The sequence below is a fragment of the Globicephala melas genome, chromosome 4 (assembly GCF_963455315.2).
Source record: "Globicephala melas chromosome 4, mGloMel1.2, whole genome shotgun sequence".
Lineage (NCBI taxonomy): Eukaryota > Metazoa > Chordata > Mammalia > Artiodactyla > Delphinidae > Globicephala > Globicephala melas.
Window position 1 is genome coordinate 27,298,298 of NC_083317.1, and position 19,047 is coordinate 27,317,344.

Below are 19,047 nucleotides of genomic sequence, written 5' to 3' on the forward strand. Positions count from 1 at the left end.
GCACCTCGAAATAATGGTCTCTTGCCTCTTAGGCAGGTCCAGACTTTTTCCCGGACTCCCTCCCGGCTAGCCATGGCGCACTAACCCCCTGCAGGCTGTGTTCACGCTGCCAACCCCAGTCCTCTCCCTGCACTCTGACCGAAGCCCGAGCCTCAGCTCCCAGCCCCTGCCCGCCCCAGCGGGTGAGCAGACAAGCCTCTCGGGCTGGTGAGTGCTGGTCGGCACCAATCCTCTGTGTGGGAATCTCTCTGCTTGCCCTCCGCACCCCTGTTGCTGCGCTCTCCGCCGCGGCTCCGAAGCTTCCCACTGCCACCCACAGTCTCCACCCGCGAAGGGGCTTCCTAGTGTGTGGAAACCTTTCCTCCTTCACAGCTCCCTCCCACTGGTGCAGGTCCCGTCCCTATTCTTTTGTCTTTGTTTTTTTTTTTTCTTTTGCCCTACCCAGGTACGGGGAGTTTCTTGTCTTTTGGGAGGTCTGAGGTCTTCTGCCAGCATTCAGTAGGTGTTCTGTAGGAGCTGTTCCACGTGTAGATGTATTTCTGATGTATTTGTGGAGAGGAAGGTGATCTCCGAGTCTTACTCTTCCGTCATCTTGAAGCTCCTCCAAAAGTATGCTTTCATATACAGAAGCCCAACCTTCCACAGTCGGAACTCAGTCTAAATTTGGAAAGCTAGAACCATTTTAAGCTATTAGCTGTCACATCATATTTGTCAACCTTGATCACTAGAGCCCCTTTTTAGAAGAAAAAAGTGTTTGCAGACCTTTAGTTCGGACCTCAATTTTTTTTCAAAGTTTAAATATAAAACTAAATATAAATTCCTAGGGCTTATAAGTCTCATGAAACTATAAAGTCAAGAGAAATGTGTAAAATAAAAACAAAGCTACAAAGAAAAATTCATTTTCTCCCCTGCTGACAGAAGTAGAAAGCTGAAGATTTTCTTCCCAAGCTATAGGAAAAGAATGTCTTGATAGTAACTAAGTCAGTTGAGAATAGTGTTTTCTTCAACAGTGGTTGATAAATCAGTGCAACCATAGTACAATCAATTTAGTTTCCTTCATTATTGAAATAGTCAAAACAATCTAGCAAGTGTTCAAAGACTGTGTCATTGACAATGTGTGTGAAATATACTACATATGACACTATTAAGAGTTAACAAACCTTGACACTTGGAAAGAAGTGACTAAGACTAAGCAGTTAAAATTTATCAAGGATAATTACAGAGCCTTAACATTTGGTTCAAAATTTTCAACTAAACAAAAATATCATAAGAAAAACCTAGCTTGGCTGCTTTTCATATGATGAAGACAAGCAGAACAAAAACAACTACTTGATTCAAGTTGTGTGAAATAACTGCTAAATTCATTCAGTCTTGATGTCAATCTCTCCATCTCAAATTTTCCATGATATCCTCATGACTTTCCTATTTCTAGCCAGCTCAGCCTTACTCTTTGAGTTTAAGAATCAAATATCCAATTACATTCTTCAAAACAAAGGACACTGACAATTACATAATCATAAATACTTCAATATGAATATCAGGAAAAATCATAATAATATAGACTTGGAGGTGAATTATTTGGTCGTCTATGTATACAACTATTTTGAATCAAATCAGGATAATCTACTTGCATCATATAATAGTTACAATTCATCATGTCTCTTAAACTTTTACTCAGGATTCAAACTATGGTTTACTTTAGTTTCCACAGATTTGGAAGTAGTCAATCTCAGAGTATTAAACAGCTGTAGCTATAATACTGAATAAATCTCTGATACTTCAAGCCTCAATTTAACATCCAGAAAACACAGCCCAGACTAGATCATTTCTAAATCACATATATGGTTCCCATTCCTATGGTATTCCCCGAATATGAAACTTCAAAGGCCCCCATAAGTTACCTAATTAAACAATATCTCTTCAGTCTGACCCACCCAGGAGATCACAAGCTCCTGCTTATTATAAACCTGAGTCTTCTCAAAATAATGATCAGCAAACACCATTTGAATACCCTCTACATGTCAGAAAATGGTCTAAATATGAAGAAACCACAATACACAGTAATCAAATGTGATTAAATTCATTGGAGTGGGGAGAGGGGATGGCAAATAAATTGAGAAGAAATGAACTGGGTACCAAGTTGTGAAGAAAAGCAAATGGCAAGCTGAGGAGTTTGGGCTTTTTCCTCTAAGCAATGCAAAGTCATAAAAATTTTTGAATGGGTGACTATCTCATTAATTCCATACAAATTTCAGGAAGAACCTTGATGGCACTGTGGTTGGTGGACAAGAGAAGGAGGAATACAGAAATAGTTAGGAGGTTGTAGAAAAAATCAAGGAGCAGATTTTGTGGTTCTAAAACTAAGGTAATAGATACAAAGATAAAGAGAAGTTTGGGACAAATGTAAAGATGTGATCAATAGGATTTTGATGAAAGTCAGTTAGGGATAGGACAAAGACTTTAGCATAAAATAATAATTCAATAAAGATTATATATTAAGAGTCTAGTAGGTTATAATCAACAAGGACATGAACTGTAGGAGGTGCAGTTTAGAAAGACAGAGCTTATTGAAGTTTTGGGTATCTTTGGGTTATCAAATTAAAAATATACTATGCCAACTGGAGATACTGAACCTTGGCGAGTTCAAGCAGAAGATTAAGATCTCTTGAGTGTAGGGGTTAAATATTCTAGCTGTCTGGAAGACAGCATTTTCTACTTCTTAGCATAGTTCCTAATGCATAGCCGATTTTCACTAAATGTTTGATGGATGGCTGGATAAACACTGAATATCAAATTCTGGCAGAAATTTATCTTGGCTTTTACAAGCTATAGTAAAAATGTTAAAAAGAAAAGGGAAGGGCAATAAGAGAACTCACCAGACAAAGCCATTATACTAGACATTTAACAGGTTATTGTCATAGAGAGTCAAAAAGTACTGAGAAGAAAATCTAATAGAGTAAATTTTCTGGATGAAGGAAAAGTGGAATACAGAGGGAATAGCCTTGGGAAAGAGCAAGGATATTAAACATTTCCTTTTTTGACAAGACAGTATTTCTAAAAGTCAGATTCCTAAAAGATCCTAATGCTGGATCTAAATAGATCTTTAATTCTTATCTCTGGCCCTAGTGTTACCCCCATTGTAGTTAATCTTTCCCATTCCCGAAAGACTCACCTTCCTAAATAAGTGTGAATCATATAATTCACCAGCTTATGTTTGGTAGCTTTGTGCATAGAGTGTAAATCCAATGAATCACTTGGGCTTTCTAAGAATTTGCACAAACTAGCCCCATCTCTGTCCAGTAGAATTTGCACAAACTAGCCCCATCTCTGACCAGAATATTGAAATTTGAGCAATAGGATTACTTGTGTTAAATTGACAGAACTCTATTTGACTTAGTATATGACATGGATTACATATTGTTTTAAAACATTCTCCAAACATTTAAAAAAGTTGATTATATTAAAACCTTATTATAAACAATCCAGGATACACTTAGAAAAATTTTGATAGAAGTAATTCTCAGAATTTAAAAAATGGAATGAGAAATAGATTAGGTATGCAGCAGAATTAACAAATTAGAATAGAGAAAATATATCCACAGAGAATATTGTAAAGATTCTAATGTAAATGTAACTTCCTTAACAGCACCAAAAAGAAGAAAAGCAATAAAAAAATACTATAGACCATCCTCACTTTTGAGCATTCTTTCAAATTCCCTCTTCAATTAAAAAAATATTGAACTAAAGTATGTAAGAAAAGAATAAGCTTCCAGCTATTCAAGGATAACATAAAATTAGCAAGTCACCTGATGAAGAAAGGAAAACCAAATCACCCTCTCAACAGATTCAAAAAATATTTGTATATCTCAAGATTTATAGAGCATCAACAGAAATTTCTGATGATCTAATTTAGTTCATTAAGAATAAGATAACTTCTTAACATGAAAAGGAATAAAACTTAGTCAACATCATACTTTAATACCATCATGAGAGTCATTCCCAATAAAACTAGGAAGAAGTTACTCACCGTTATTTAACATTGAACTAAAAGCTGTAGTCAAGACAATAAGTGGTGAACTTGAAATTTAAAAGTGTGTGAGACATTAAAAAGGAAAAGATAAACTGTCTAAATCATTTCTATTTTCAGATAATATGATTTTCAGCCTGAAACCACAAAGAACCAACTGAAAAATAATCACAACTAATAAAGAGCTAAATGAAGTATCAGGATACAGAAAAAAAGTGTACAAATTTATATTATCTACCTGACTTTGCAGAAGAAAACAATTAAAATATTATGGATAATTTTGCAACATCTGGGCACTGTTCTAAGCACTTTATCTGTATTAACTTATTTAATCCTCAAGACAAACTTATCAACTAGGTATGGATTATTAGCTCCATTTTTTCCTATAAGGAAAGGAAGGCCCAGAGAGAGTAAGAATTTGCCCAAAGTCATGCAGAGAGAGCGCAAGTGATTCAAAACCAGGTTGCAGAATCATTTGGGGGCAAATGGGGTTAACCTAAATTTTACATTGTTATCCCTCTCACTTTTCAAATTCCTGCAAAAAGATGTGTGTTCACATACTGAAAACATTCACGGTTTATACGAAGGGTTAACTGGTTATACTTAGGTGGTATGAATATGGTTGTTTTGTTCTTATTTAAATTTATCTTCATTTAATATCTGTCCATTGTAAATATAATATGGGTATTATATTATAATATAATAAATGCAATTTTAAAGCACTTTCCTTGTGTCATGAGGTCAGAGGTAAAATTATCTGCATTTTGGACATCTTCCTTATATTCAATAGTGTGAAAGGACTAAGAGCCCATCTGGCTGACACCATGATGACCACAAACTTTAGAAGCAAGTTTCAAGGATGACAGTCCTTAGTTCCTGACAAGTGCTTATAAACAAGAAGAATAATGACTTCATTTCTCCAATCTCAAAACTTGAGGAAATAAACTCTTAATGAAGATGATTCCAGAGTAAGTTTAGACCAGTTTACTCAGATGTCAAAATGTATGAGGTACAGAATTTATGCATCTATTTAAGCCCATCAATTATATTTTATAATTTTAATATAAGAACATAAACATAATTATCTGGAAAGAGAATTTTATATGTATATATTTCTATATTCAATCCTACCTATCTGTATTTGCTTGTAGCAGATCTATTAATTTCCAGACACTACTTTATACCAGATTTTAGAGGAGAGTTATAAATAGTTCCCAAGTTTACATGCCATATATTTGCATTCCAGTATGATAATTTAAAAAGAAAAGCAAGTTTTTTCACAATTCTCCTTTTAAAAAAATAAACTTAAAATATGAGTGAAGAATAGTAATTCATATTTCTCATTTCAATACTCAGAAAATTATATTAATTACAGATGAAAAAATATGGTGATATAATAAATAGTTCTACTTACCATTTGGATAGATACTTCGAATTATCCCAGTAAAATTCCTAAAGATCTGAAAATGAGAGCGATTGAGGAGGATCAGTAACACATACTCTATACATCATTTTATAATATATTAATTCCATATGATATTTGAGTATACCTGTTCTAAATTTCCACAAGGATGCAGCCAGACTTGGAATTTTCATTTAATATGAATATTGTCTAAACTCAGGAAGTATCATGCCCTTTTATTTATTCACACACCACCTTTCATGCACCTTAGTGCACTGCTCCAGGCTGCCTGGAGAAATAATTCATTCTGACTCTGAGTCTATATTTCACTTAAAGTCAAGAGACTGCACCACTCTGTTCTTATTTTTCAATGCAAACTTTCTGTGGGGTAAAATTGCATTGTGGTGTTTTAGTGTGATAGGACAAAATCTATATCATGAAATTTTTACATCCATGAGCTAATTGATAAGTTTGGCAATTATATAACCTGCGGAAAAATATTTAAGGTAGGGATTACAAGGTATTCAGATATATACTATAATTGTTAAGTACTTTCATAAAACCAGGAGACCACTCATCAATCAAAAAAAAAAAATCTTGGGGCTTCCCTGGTGGCGCAGTGGTTGACAGTCCGCCTGCCGATGCAGGGGACACGGGTTCGTGCCCCGGTCCGGGGGGATCCCACATGCCGCGAAGCGGCTGGGCCTGTGAGCCATGGCCACTGGGCCTGCGTGTCCGGAGCCTGTGCTCCGCAGCGGGGGGGGGGGGGGCACGGCAGTGGGAGGCCCACGTACCACAAAAAAAAAAAATCTTTATTTTTAAAAGATGAGGAAAATGAGACCCAGTGAAGGAGAAATGGCTTGGGTAAGATCTTAGCTTAGAGGCAGTACTAATGACCAGATGTTAAATCTCAAGGCTTTAGTTATCTTTTTCCATGGTGTTATTTTAAAACATTTATTAAGGGTCTGATATATACTAGGCACTGAATTGGGCACTGTATAATGAACAAGATAGATAAAGGACCTGCCTTCATGAAACTTAATTCTACTTATATTGACTCATTAAAGTATTGAATATACATTTCCATCCATATAAATGATATAGAATGCAAATATAACCAGGATACCAAGATTTTAGGATGCAGTTCTATTATGAGGCAAGCCTGCTTTCCAATGAATATTCTTTTTATAACCCTTGAAATACATTTGTCCCACAAAATACATAGCTAAACATCTGAATATCTTTGACATGCAGATAGATATTTTGTGCAAAGACAGATCCTTCAAAAATTGAAAAGAATACATTTTTTCCATTGACTATTTTAAAGGGAATCTTTTATTTGCTTACTGATCTGAATTTGCCTCAACTTTCAGACTCAGTGTGAAGCTTAAAAGCATGCTGTAGAGTTAAAAGTTCCACATGTGCAAATGGGTAAATAGATTCCACATGGAAGAACAAAATAAAGACCTTGAGATCCGTTCTGCAAATAATTTCTTAACTACTGTTTCATATTTAGTAATGAGTTCAGTGTTCTGCTTATAGTAGGCATTTGCAAAATAGGATGACATAGTTTAAGCATAAAAGATTGAATTTCTAGACTACTAAAGCACCTTTCTTACTCCATTTTCATGCCTCCTACCAATAAGATATAAGTAATTGCTTTCCTGTTTAGTTGCATTATCTTGACGACTTTGGAAATATAAACAAAGAGCCCAAAATAATGTACTAAACATGAGTCAAAGTTCTGCCTAAAATTACAGTTCTGCCTAAAAGTAACACAGTTAACACAGATATATACAGAATGTTTACTAAATATAAAATGATTATTGGTTAGGTTTCCTTGAGATAGACAGCTCAGTCTGTGAATGTGACTACTGTCTCAGGTCCCTTAAGAATGCTTCTGTTTTAGCAGTTAACTTTCAGATTCCCCATAAACTCCCTTAATATGACATTCAATATACTGAATTAGTGAATCACTTTGCCAAAAAAAAAAAAAATCAAATTGTAGAACAGACACATCAGAGGAAGCCTGAGGAGAACTGTTCCCTTCATTTTAAAGAAGAGGTGACAAAAGCATGGCCCATGGTCACATACTTGATTACAACCCAAGTTGGTTAATACCCTTAATTACTAGTTCCAGGTCTTCCACAGCTTCACAGCTAAGTTAAGAAGAGTTTCTTTTATTCTCATTAACTTAGCATCTAAGGGGCATTTTATGGCAGATATCACAAAAATAAAATGCTAATATATAAAATACTATAATAATATAGATTATTACTGAATACATGTGTAATATATATATATATTCACAGAATTGTCTGAACTTGAAATCTGTGTCTTCTGCTTCTAGTGACCAACTCCATCCAACATTTAAAGATACTATCTTAATTTCAAACTCCTAATTTGGGATTAATAGATACACACTACTGCATATAAAATAGATAATCAACAAGGACCTACTGTATAGCTCAGGGAACTCAATATCCTGTAATAACCTATATGGGAAAAGAATATGAAAAAGAATAGATTATGTATGTGTATAACTGAATCCCTTTGCTGTGATTCACCTGAAACTAACACAACACTGTAAATCAACTATACTCCAATATAAAATTTAAAAATGTTAAATACTAATAATAATGAATAATAATAAAAATTTTAGAAATAAAGATACTATCTTTCCAGAATTATGACATTTAGGAAACATAATCAATTGCACCACCAATGTTTGTAACCATTAACTTTGGCCAACTTGCTTCTACCTTCCTTGGAGTAAACTTTTTCCAGTAGATGAGATCTCTACAGGTTTTTCTGAAGTGCCTTCCACTTTTAGAATTAAATTTAGTGCATTCCTAAGAAAAACCTCACAGCTTATTGTCCTATGTTCTGCTCTTATCCCTAATAAATACCATTATATAAATCTTGGTTGTGAGACTTGAATTTTTCAAAATATCAGAGTATCCTTCTTTTGTTCTATTTCTTTCTTTACTTAAAAACTTAATTCTTATTTATATCCTTGAAACAAATGGTGCATGCATTGATATTATCTGTCGTCTGATTAGAAAAAAAATGTCAAAGATTATCTTTTCTAAGTATTACCTTACTTATGACTGGGAATTGGAGAGTCCAATAAAGCAGGTGATAGAAACAATGTTTCACTCCCATTCATTCAAACAAGGCATTAACTAGGGGCCAAGTGTTTATGACAGAAACAAGCCACATTGATGCTAACTCTATTTGCCACAAGTTTATCAGTTACTATATGTTTGAAATAAGATGACCAATTTCTTTTAATAATGTCTTTGCTAGACAGTTAAAGGAAAGAAAAGGGGCCACTAAAAGAGAAAGGGGAAGGAAAATCCTAATAATGACGACAGTAGTCATCATGTACCCATGCCCACTATGAGTTATAGAGAGTTTAAGCCAGAGAAGAACATGACTTGATTAACCTTTCAATGGCATTATTCTGGCTGCTAAGTGGAGAACAGACGCAGGAGTTGGGGTGGGATGGCTCTAGAGAAGCAGGGAGAAAATTAGAAGACTATCTACAGTGCAAGCATAACATATAGATGCTTTCAACTAGAATGCAGTAGTGGAAATGACAGAAGCAGATGCAGTGGAGATGTCTGGAGAACTAACTATTTAGAGAATAGAGGATGTCTCAAGTTTCTGGCTTGAGTAACAAGATAGACTGTAGTGCTTTTTTTTAAAACAGGTCTAGGGAGAGACAGACATACTTGTGCGTGGTGGAGCAGAAGGAGAATGGGAGGAAAGACTACTATTTTGGCCATTTGACTATGTAGCTTTAAAAATACTTGTTATAAGGCTTCCCTGGTGGTGCAGTGGTTGAGAGTCCGCCTGCCGATTCAGGGGACACGGGTTTGTGCCCCGGTCCGGGAAGATCCCACATGCCGTGGAGCGGCTGGGCCCGTGAGCCATGGCCGCTGAGCCTGCACGTCCGGAGCCTGTGCTCCGCAACGGGAGAGGCCACAACAATGAGAGGCCCGCGTACCGCAAAAAAAAAAAAAAAAACTTGTTATAGAAGTCATGGTAAACAAGATGTTCTGTCAAATACTATAATTTCTTCTTTATCAATCACTGTTTCCTTGATAGGAAGGACAATAGCCAGCTTCCCATTTCTGCTGCATCGTGTTGAGGTGCTTCTTGAGTAATTCCATATCTATATTCTCAACCTCTTGCTCTACCAGCTCCTTTCCCACAAATCATTAATAATGCTCATATATCTCTTATTTTGGCAAGTAATACATCTCTCTATCCTGTGAGCCCCTCTAGTTAATGTCCTCCCCTCCCTTTCACAGCTAAGCTTCTTAAAAAAGAATATGAACTTGTTCATTTGAACTTTTCCGTTTATTTTTAATTCTACTGCGCTACTGAGTGGGTGTTTCCACTTCCACTACGTTACTGAAACTGACCTCACAAAGGTCCCTAATAAACTCTTAATTGTGATATCTTATGGATTATTTCGGCAAAAGTTTTTACTGGCTCCTCCATTTAAATGTGATGTTTCTTCACATCACTATTGCTAATTTTATTCTTTATCCTCTCAACACCATGAGTAATATTAACACTCCATTTATTAACTGCTCATGACCAACAAATCTATATCTTTAATCCACTTCTGTATTCTGACCTGTAGACCCACATATTCAACTGGTTACTTGGCATCTCCACTTGGCTGTCCCGTATACACTTCAAACAAAGCATGGCTGAACACTGAGCTCCGTATCTTCACTCCCAAACCTCCCCTCCTATTCCTGTGGTGGGTAGCATCGCCATCCACTCATTGACTCATGACTCGCCTGAGAATCAACACATGGTACTGCATTTTCCATATCTTCCAGATTTTATCACTGACCCACTCTTGTCAATACTACTTCCTTAACAAATCCTGCATCAACCCTTCTCCACCCCCAATGTGCTCTGGCTTTATGTCTCAGCATTACCTGAATGAATCATTCCTCTTACTGTGCTTCCCCTATTCCTCCACTGCACTGCCTCCAAAGGTCTCTTTCAAAACTGTACAGCCCAGTTGCTCTCCTGCTTACAACCCTTTAAAAGGCCTTCACTACCCAAAGGAAAAAGTCCATGAAATTTAGTGTGGCTTCTGATTATTTCCAAGATCTGACCCCTCCTTTATCTCCTTATCTTCATTCTTATCTCTCACCAAACCCTACCTACATGCTCTAGCAGTAGCATATATCAGACCTGTTGTTTGATGTTGTTGTTTTTCTCAAAGTGCACTATATCAGAAATATGGCCCCATCTCTACCCATGAATAATCTCTCTAACTATCCAGATTCTGCTGGACCTTCCCCACTTAAATGAGTATCCCTTGATCATCCTGGTAGAAGGGATTCTTCTTGGTTATTTTACTCCTGTTTGTACTAAGTTCTCATATAGCAACTCTAATATTTTATGGAATTCATTAATTTCATGCCTCTAACCTCACTCTACTGGTCTTGTCTTGATAACCCTACTGACATGGTTGGTGTTCAATAAATGATTGATGCTATTCAGGAATGAATAAAGAAGAATAATGAATTAATTACTGTAAAAATGATTTCTCCCAAAACTCTACAAAACCCCCTAATATTCCAAATAATTGTTAAAACTCTCCATGATTTATTTTCTAATCTCATTTTAAGGTAGAGCTCACTGAAAATAATACACCTATATTATATAAACTGTCTAGCATGAAAAGAACAAAATGTCAACACAGGACAAGTCTATTAGGTCAACTATTGACAGACATAAGCCATTTCATGGACTTTGGCTACAGCTAAACTTGAGAAAACAACTCCAAGTTAAACTTTGAACTTCAGAGTTTAGGCAGAAGGAAAGCAACCGAAATAAACTGCATGTTCAGCTTAAATTCAATTGGCACTATTTCTAGATACGGCTTAAAATTCTGTTAGCTGTCTTGTTTCTTATTGCCAAAGCTAACCATAGGCAAAGCATGTGAATTGCTTCAGGTCTTCAGCACATAATGTTTTTTCAAAACATATGTAATGTTATTCATGTGGTTGAGTCAGAACTACACTTATCCAGTGGTACAGATGGAAATGATTTGTTCTGGAAACTGAGATAGTTTTATTATTTTACCATTTTTACCTACAGAAATAAGTTCACATGCTAGTACATATAAGTCTCCGACCGTAAAATACGCCCAGACATATTTGAATCTGAATGCCGTCATATTACAACTCTGAAATTTACTTTGTACCTCTACATTAATTACATTTGAGTCTCTATTTTAATTTTTAAAATACATACAGTGTATACACTTATGTTAATTGCAAAAGATTCAAACAATACACACATATTTGATATAAGAAAGTTTCCCTTCCTCTTGTTCTTCAATTTTATTCCTTTCTCTAGAGGTAAGAGTTTAGTGTACATCATTCAAGTTATTATGTTACAAAATTACATATGTGGTTTTTAACATACATATGATTAATTCTATGTATTGATCTATGTCTTGCATTTTCTCTTAATAGTGAGACTTAAAGACTTTGTTGGTAGAAGTGTAAACTGTCAAGAAAATTGTTGAAGGGTGATTTTAAAATTCAGCTTTTAACTAGCAATTCCACTTCTGCAAAACATGGCAAAAACAGTGGTATTTCTTACAGGGATGTTAGAAATAATGAAGTAATGGAAACAATATAAACATCTAATATTATGGGAATGTTTTAATATATTATGATATACCCATACTATATAAATGTAGTGAACTTATGTACTTATAAGTTATTTATTTATTCTTCTGGAAATATTAATTTAGCTTTATTTCTAAGCAATGTTCCTCAAGAATAAGTCTAGTGAAAGAATATCAGTAATTATAAGTTCTTCAGTGTCAGAGAAAAACTCTTAAGATAATAAAAATTTCTGGTAGATTTCAGATTGGAAAAGGATAGGATTTAGTTTTTCTTATAACTCTCACCCCCTTGGGGTGTAGTTACAAAGTTCATTAGGCTTGGAAAACTAACTTTGAGAAAACTGACTTTATCTTTCTCAGCCTCAGTTTCCCAATCTCCAAATTGGAATAATAACAATGATAATTAAGTATGAAAGCACCCAGTGTAAAGACCTAGGGTAAAGAGAGCTACTCATAAAATGTGTTTAAAAACTATAATGAAAATTCCTCCTCCAATAATTCTTTGATGAACTCAACTACATTTTGATTATTTCAGTTCTTTAATACCTACCAACTTAATTTATACAATAAGTAAGGACAATTGGTTAATAGAACAATAGGTCTTTAGTTAAGGATGATAATTTTTTAAATAACACTGCACTTTAAGTACAGCACTTGTAAAAAAAAGTCTCTTTTTTAGTGACATTGAGTTCATCTTAATTCACTATTCAGCACTAATGTATTTTTAAAAGGTAAAACAATTTACTTCAAAATGAATGTTTAATCTTAATTGGTTAAGTATAAAACTTACTGAAAAGAATAGTAGTTCTTTTCTGATAATAGTTTGCAGTATGTTTGCCATTTGTTCATATCTTGCTTTCTATTTTTATATTTATTGTCATACTATAAAATAAAATACTTGTAAGATATGGGTCTTCCTTTCCTTTTTATCACTTTACCTAACTTATCCTACTTATCCTGCTCATGGAATGTGCTAAATAAATGTGGAATGGTGGAAAACAAATATTGGTGCTATATCTACATTACTGTAACCTCTGACAGGAAATAAAATGGTAAAAGTTATAATGGTTAAGAAAGTTTCACTGATCAAATTTATGCAACCATTCAGTTCTCACACTTGTTTTCAGCCACATCTTAAGCATCTATTTTCCATGGAGGTGCTAGAAGGGCTAGATGGTGAAGAAGAGATAAAAGGGTCCTGATGGTCTGCTAATTGGCAGGTTCATATTTCTGCCTTCTCTTAAATAATACACCTAGTAATATAAATATCTGGGCCCTGTTAATCACCTACATGTCTAAGCCAGTCCTTATTTACAAAAATTAAGGGCAAGGAAACGGGCCCATGAGTCTGGTTATTCAAAAGCAATTAATATGACAATGAAAGATAAAAAAAGCTTTTCTAAATCTTCAAAAAAGGACTTAAGAAAAAAATGAGAAATACTTTTAGAAGTATGATATAAATATTAAAAAATATTCACCTTCTCTCAAAATATTAGAGAAGAGATAGCTAAATAATTCACTTAAAGGAGATAAAAAGAAAAGGAAGTGATTATTCTGTAATTAAAGATAAATTCACAATCATAAATAAAAGATAGTTTCAAATGTAGTATTTTCTCAAAAATATTTAATCTATTTCATATTCCCTCCTTTGAGAGACTTTTTGTGATTTCTCAAACTCAGATTCAATCAATATATTCTTAAGATGGCGGTTCATATAAATCACCTCATTTAATTCTCTCAACAGCCCACTAGGGTAGGAATTATTAGCCTCATTTTACTGATGATCAATCTAGGCTCAGAGAAGTTAACAAACTTGCTTAGAGATAGCATGCCACATCTTCAGAGCTGGAATTTGAATTCCCATGTTTTCACTCTAGATTAACAGTTTTTATTACCACATCACGGTTACTTTAAAATCCTTACATAAAAACGCTGTAAGAATGAACATGATTACTTTGCATTCATAGTTTTAGTTGGCTTTTATTAGTCAACAGAAATATTCCCATTAGATATTTTAAAGATAGCTTTTATAAAACAGATAATGACTACCACTTAATAAACCCAGCAGTGTAAGGTTATTAGATATATCACATTCTTCCTATGTGAAAGGAAGGAGCAGGGGACTCTGAAACGAGTGCTGTATTGTCTTTTTGTTGTTGTTGGGTTGTTCTGTTTAAAAAGAAATTCTCTGTAATTAAATAGCAATCAGGCACTTAAAAGACAGCCTGATCTCAGTACTGTATTTAAGTAAAGCAAAGATTGCATTTTCCATTTTGTGGTCTGGACACCTGGTGCGCAAGCTCCAGCAAGAGGGTCAGCATAATTGAAACCATCCTTCATGTGCCTGTCACATAAACAAGACTCTGTGTTCTGAAAACTCTATATAACAAAAATAGACAATTTTTTTTTTGCATTACTCTTATGAGTGCCAACGTTTGTCCTTAGTTCAATTGATCTTGTAGCCATTTCCATAACTTTTTAAACATCATTTTTCACTTAATAAAAATACCTTGCATTAGCAAGGCTTAATTATGTTATGCAAAAGCCACAGGGATAAATTTTAGTTCATCCAGACATTCTTAATCTGTATTAGTGGAAACATGTTACAGGCCTGATGAGAAACTCACATATCATTATCCAATCTCAACAGCTGCTTAGCTCAATCTTGCTATAATCAAATCTAAGTTACCATCCCATCATTTCTAACCTGCATGTTCTTCTGCATTTCTACCAATTTAAAGATACATTTTAAGTCGCCAGTTCTAAGGCTTTGTACTGTGACTAAATCTGTTTCACTAAACCAAACATGTTCTTCTCCTAACATAATTTAAGATTGTACTATATACATATTTACAATACAATTTAAGTAATTACGTGTATTTGCTAAACATCTACTACATCCTCAGTGTTACTGGAACTAAGGACCTCTGGTCCTTATTCATAAGCAACCAAATCCTACCAGGGAGAAAAAAATTTCATTTACGGTATATGTCCAATTTCCATACCTTGATTTGCCCAACTTACTTAAAACTGACAGTAAAATGTCAAAGTTTCAGCTCAGAAATCTACTCATTAAATAAATATAAGCGATATGGGAGGCATTCATTTTTAGAGCAATATTAAATTCTTACTGAATGCAATTTAGCCCTCTGTCGAGCTGGATTTCACTTATCCAAAGTGCTGGTAAGCCGGTACTTCCACCATTTCCGTTGGAACTTTCCTCCATAACTGAACAAATTTCACTGCTAGATTGTATTTCCTGCCTTTCAGTTCATCTTCTTCCTGATGCTTATTAAGCTGCAGACAGTTACCTTAGATCTGTAGGACCTAAAATTAATTTTGCTTTGTTTTAGAAATCTAGGGGAATCAACAGTCATTTGTAAATTTCCCATGAATAATAAGCTTGTTCTCAAAAGCTTTTGAATTGTCAACATTATCATACACATTGAATGATGGTAATATTATTGCTTTTGACAAGCAAGGAAAAAATTATAAAATAGTAGCTAAAATGTTTAATCTTTTCTGTACACATCTGGAAACTAAAGGTTTCTCTCTTTGGAAAAAAAAAAGTAGAGGTGAATGAAAATCCTACCCTTGTAAAAGAACCAGAAGATACATCTTACCTCTTAAAGGAGATATAAAAGGATAGGAAAACAAACCAAACACACTCTCACATATACTCATTCATCCTAATATTTTGACTGCTTATCCACCAAATCGTTTAGGACTTTCGAGACACTTGACAAAATTTATTGTTACTTTAACGTATGCCCATAACCCCTAATTGGGAAATGTTTTATTTAATCATAAATATTTTGGCTGTTCAAATCATGTCCATATGAAATTCACTCTATTTTACATATCAAATCCCTATAACTACCCAATGTACTTCACCAAAGGATTTACCCAGTTATTACGTACACAAACTTAGCCCCAGAGTTGTTTTCACTCCTAACTTTCCTTTTTTAAAATTTTTGTTGCTTTGTTTAAATAATAAGTTATGTGTCCTAAACAGTTAGTCCCTTTGTAGTACAATCCTACAAGGTGGGAGAAATGGTTTTGAGGGATACCTCCCCCCAAAAAAAATCAACAAACAAAACAATTTTTTCCTTCAATTGCATATTATTTAAAAGTTGGTGGGAGTTAGCCTTTAAATTTTATCAGAAAAAAAAAAAAAACAGAATTGTGGTTTTATTTGAATTCAGCAAGCAAACCTTAAGAAGAGTACCTAATCATTACACATTTTCAGCCTAATCCTCAAATCACAGATTCATAAGATAACTTTGAAGAAATACCAAAATAAGTGCCAAGAGATTTATAAAATATTAATGGATGTTTTTAAGTAGACTGGTATGATATAATAAGAATTGCAATGTGGGAAAAAATAACCCTATGGCAGCAACCAATTATAGAATACAATTTTTTTCTTTCTTTATCCTTATCACTGTCCCAGTATTTTACTTTACTAAAATGCAAAAACTGTATCATTCTCCCAGGTGGTGAAAATTGAGACTGGTAGCCTGGGTACCAAGACTCCTTTACAGAGCTTTTGAGTGATCAAAAAGACACAACATAGGACATGGGGATTAAGTCAGTAGAGCTAGGTCATAGTATAAAAATACTGGAGAGACCTCAAGAGTATTTCATACTTCTCTCTATGTATGCTGAAATATTATAATTTGGTCCTCAGAGTAAATCTATGCAGTGGATAGAGTGGTTATCATGGATAAGAACTCAAACAAGTTTTGTGGTCAACAAGAGAGTAACCTAAGCTAAACCCATATTTTCTGATAACTAATCAGTCCTTTTCCACTCACTTTATCAAAAGGATACCGTCAATGAACAGGAATGAACAAATGTTATCTCAGTCACTTTTAGGATGTCCTGTTCCTCTCTCTTCAATATTTTGAAAATTTATCCATTATTAAAAGGAAAGCTACACATTAGATCAAAGCATTTTAAGAACACATAAATGCTATAAATTACTGTAACTAAACCCATTTGAAAACTGTATTATGAGATGAAATTTTTTATAATAATACATTTTCATTTGAATTCTGCTAGTCTATTGTATTTCCAATTGGTAGTCTCAACTTATTTTCAACATAGCATATAATTTGCTTAATGGAAGTAAGATTATTTCTCTGAAATTTGGAATAAAGTAAATTTTCGATCTAAAAGTTACATATTAATTATTATTATTATTTTTTAAGTACAGGGTTTTTTTTGTTTTTTTTTTTTAATTTTTGGCTGCGTTGGGTATTTGTTGCTGCGCACGGGCTTTCTCCAATTGTGGTCAGTGGGGGCTACTCTTCCTTGCAGTGTGCAGGCTTCTCATTGCAGTGGCTTCTCTTGTTGCGGAGCATAGGCTCTAGGTACACAGGTTCAGTAGTTGTGGCGCACGGGCACAGTTGCTCCGCGGCATGTGGGATCTTCTTGAACCAGGGCTCGAACCCGTGTCCCCTGCACTGGCAGGTGGATTCTCAACCACTGCGCCACCAGGGAAGTCCCTACATATTAATTATAACACCATGGTTGTCATCTAAACTTTGTTACCTCTTCTCTGCAGGAACTGATGAGGATCTTCTGTTTTGACTTTAACAAGGGTTAGACTGTCTTCTTGGAGGGGTTAAGATTTTCAGTAGCTAATAGAAAAATTTTCTTAGGGCAGAGCACCTGGAGACCAGGCTTCAAATATTCTCCATTAACACTTCTTGATGTTTTACATCTGGTAAATTGTTGCTAGCAGGTCTAACGGGAGTTGAAGAGGCTATTTTACTCCTTAAACATTTAAATACTTCCCTTGCATTGTAAAAATGGGGAGAAGTGGCCCTCAAAGCCCTCACTCCCAGAGAGCATTTTAAGTAAGGAATATTCTTTAACATACAGAGGAGACTTCATGTGCCACTTGAGAAGCGCTCTGGTATTACCCTCTTCTTCACTGAAGTATAACAGAATTAAAAGGGCTGATGAAGACTTCAAACTCTCTAACGTTATTTACCTTTCTGCATAATTTCAAAACTATCTATATCCTGACAGTAAGTCTAGAAGAGAATGTGGAGTGAGGATTTTGGTCATGGGAAGTTACTTAGAGATAAAAGGCATACACTTGCCTACTTAGGGCTTAAAGGATGGGAGGTGACCTATTCTGTATTATTTCTTGTTCAGAAATTGTTTTTCAAAATATGGTAATTTGTGGCTACAATAGAAGTTAGATATCTCTGTTGCACTTCTCTCAAGTTCAAGGCCCCAGAGATGTCATTGCTCAAAGTTCTTGCCTTGGCAGATTTTAACACTCCCTTAGCTAATGAGATCAACTATACGTGCTCTTTGAACTCATCAAATAATTCCCAAGGATTAACCATCAAGAACACTCTGTCGGTGAAATGCAAAAATCACTGGATTTACTCACCAACACAAACAATCTCAAAGTCTTTTCAAATCTACTTTTTCAAATGTTTTGCATTAACTGTTCTCTCATTTCCATTCCCACTGCCTTAGTTCAAATAGCTCCCCGCCACTCCCATCCCTAATTTCTTTCCATTTTAATGTGTGCTGAACATGGCTTTCTTTCCTAAGCATATGCTGCAGATTTTGCAATGGCTCCTGAACTATAAACAGAGTGTTTAAGGTCTGTTATGTTGTGGTCCCCAAATATCTTTCAGACATCTTTATTTCTGTACCTATCGTAGACTGTCATCTCTAGCCATTTGATACAGCCTGTTCGCATGTCACTTTTCATGCCGTACCCTCCACCTCTACGTGGTGGTGAGCCCCTATTTATGCTTCAAACTCTGCCCAAATCTCGCCTTTTCTCGGAAGTTTTTCCTTTGTAAGAGGTTCTTTATCCTTCTATTATAGAACCCAATACATCTGGCCTTGCATTAACATTTATTTACGTATAGTTCTGTCTAAGAATTTGAAGGCAGAAGGTATATCTTG

General features: G+C 34.9%; 1 long non-coding RNA gene across 4 annotated transcripts in view; it reads right to left on the bottom strand.

Moving 5' to 3' along the window:
• Nucleotides 1-19,047, bottom strand: part of LOC115864267 (uncharacterized) — a 481,059-nt gene that overhangs the window by 340,579 nt on the left and 121,433 nt on the right. For 3 of the 4 annotated variants that reach the window (XR_009563675.1, XR_009563673.1, XR_009563674.1), the window contains exon 3: nt 5,442-5,487. This is a non-coding gene — a long non-coding RNA (uncharacterized lncRNA). Of the gene's footprint in view, nt 1-5,441; nt 5,489-19,047 lie in introns of those variants that run through there. The other variant, XR_004043882.2, reaches the window with a different exon arrangement.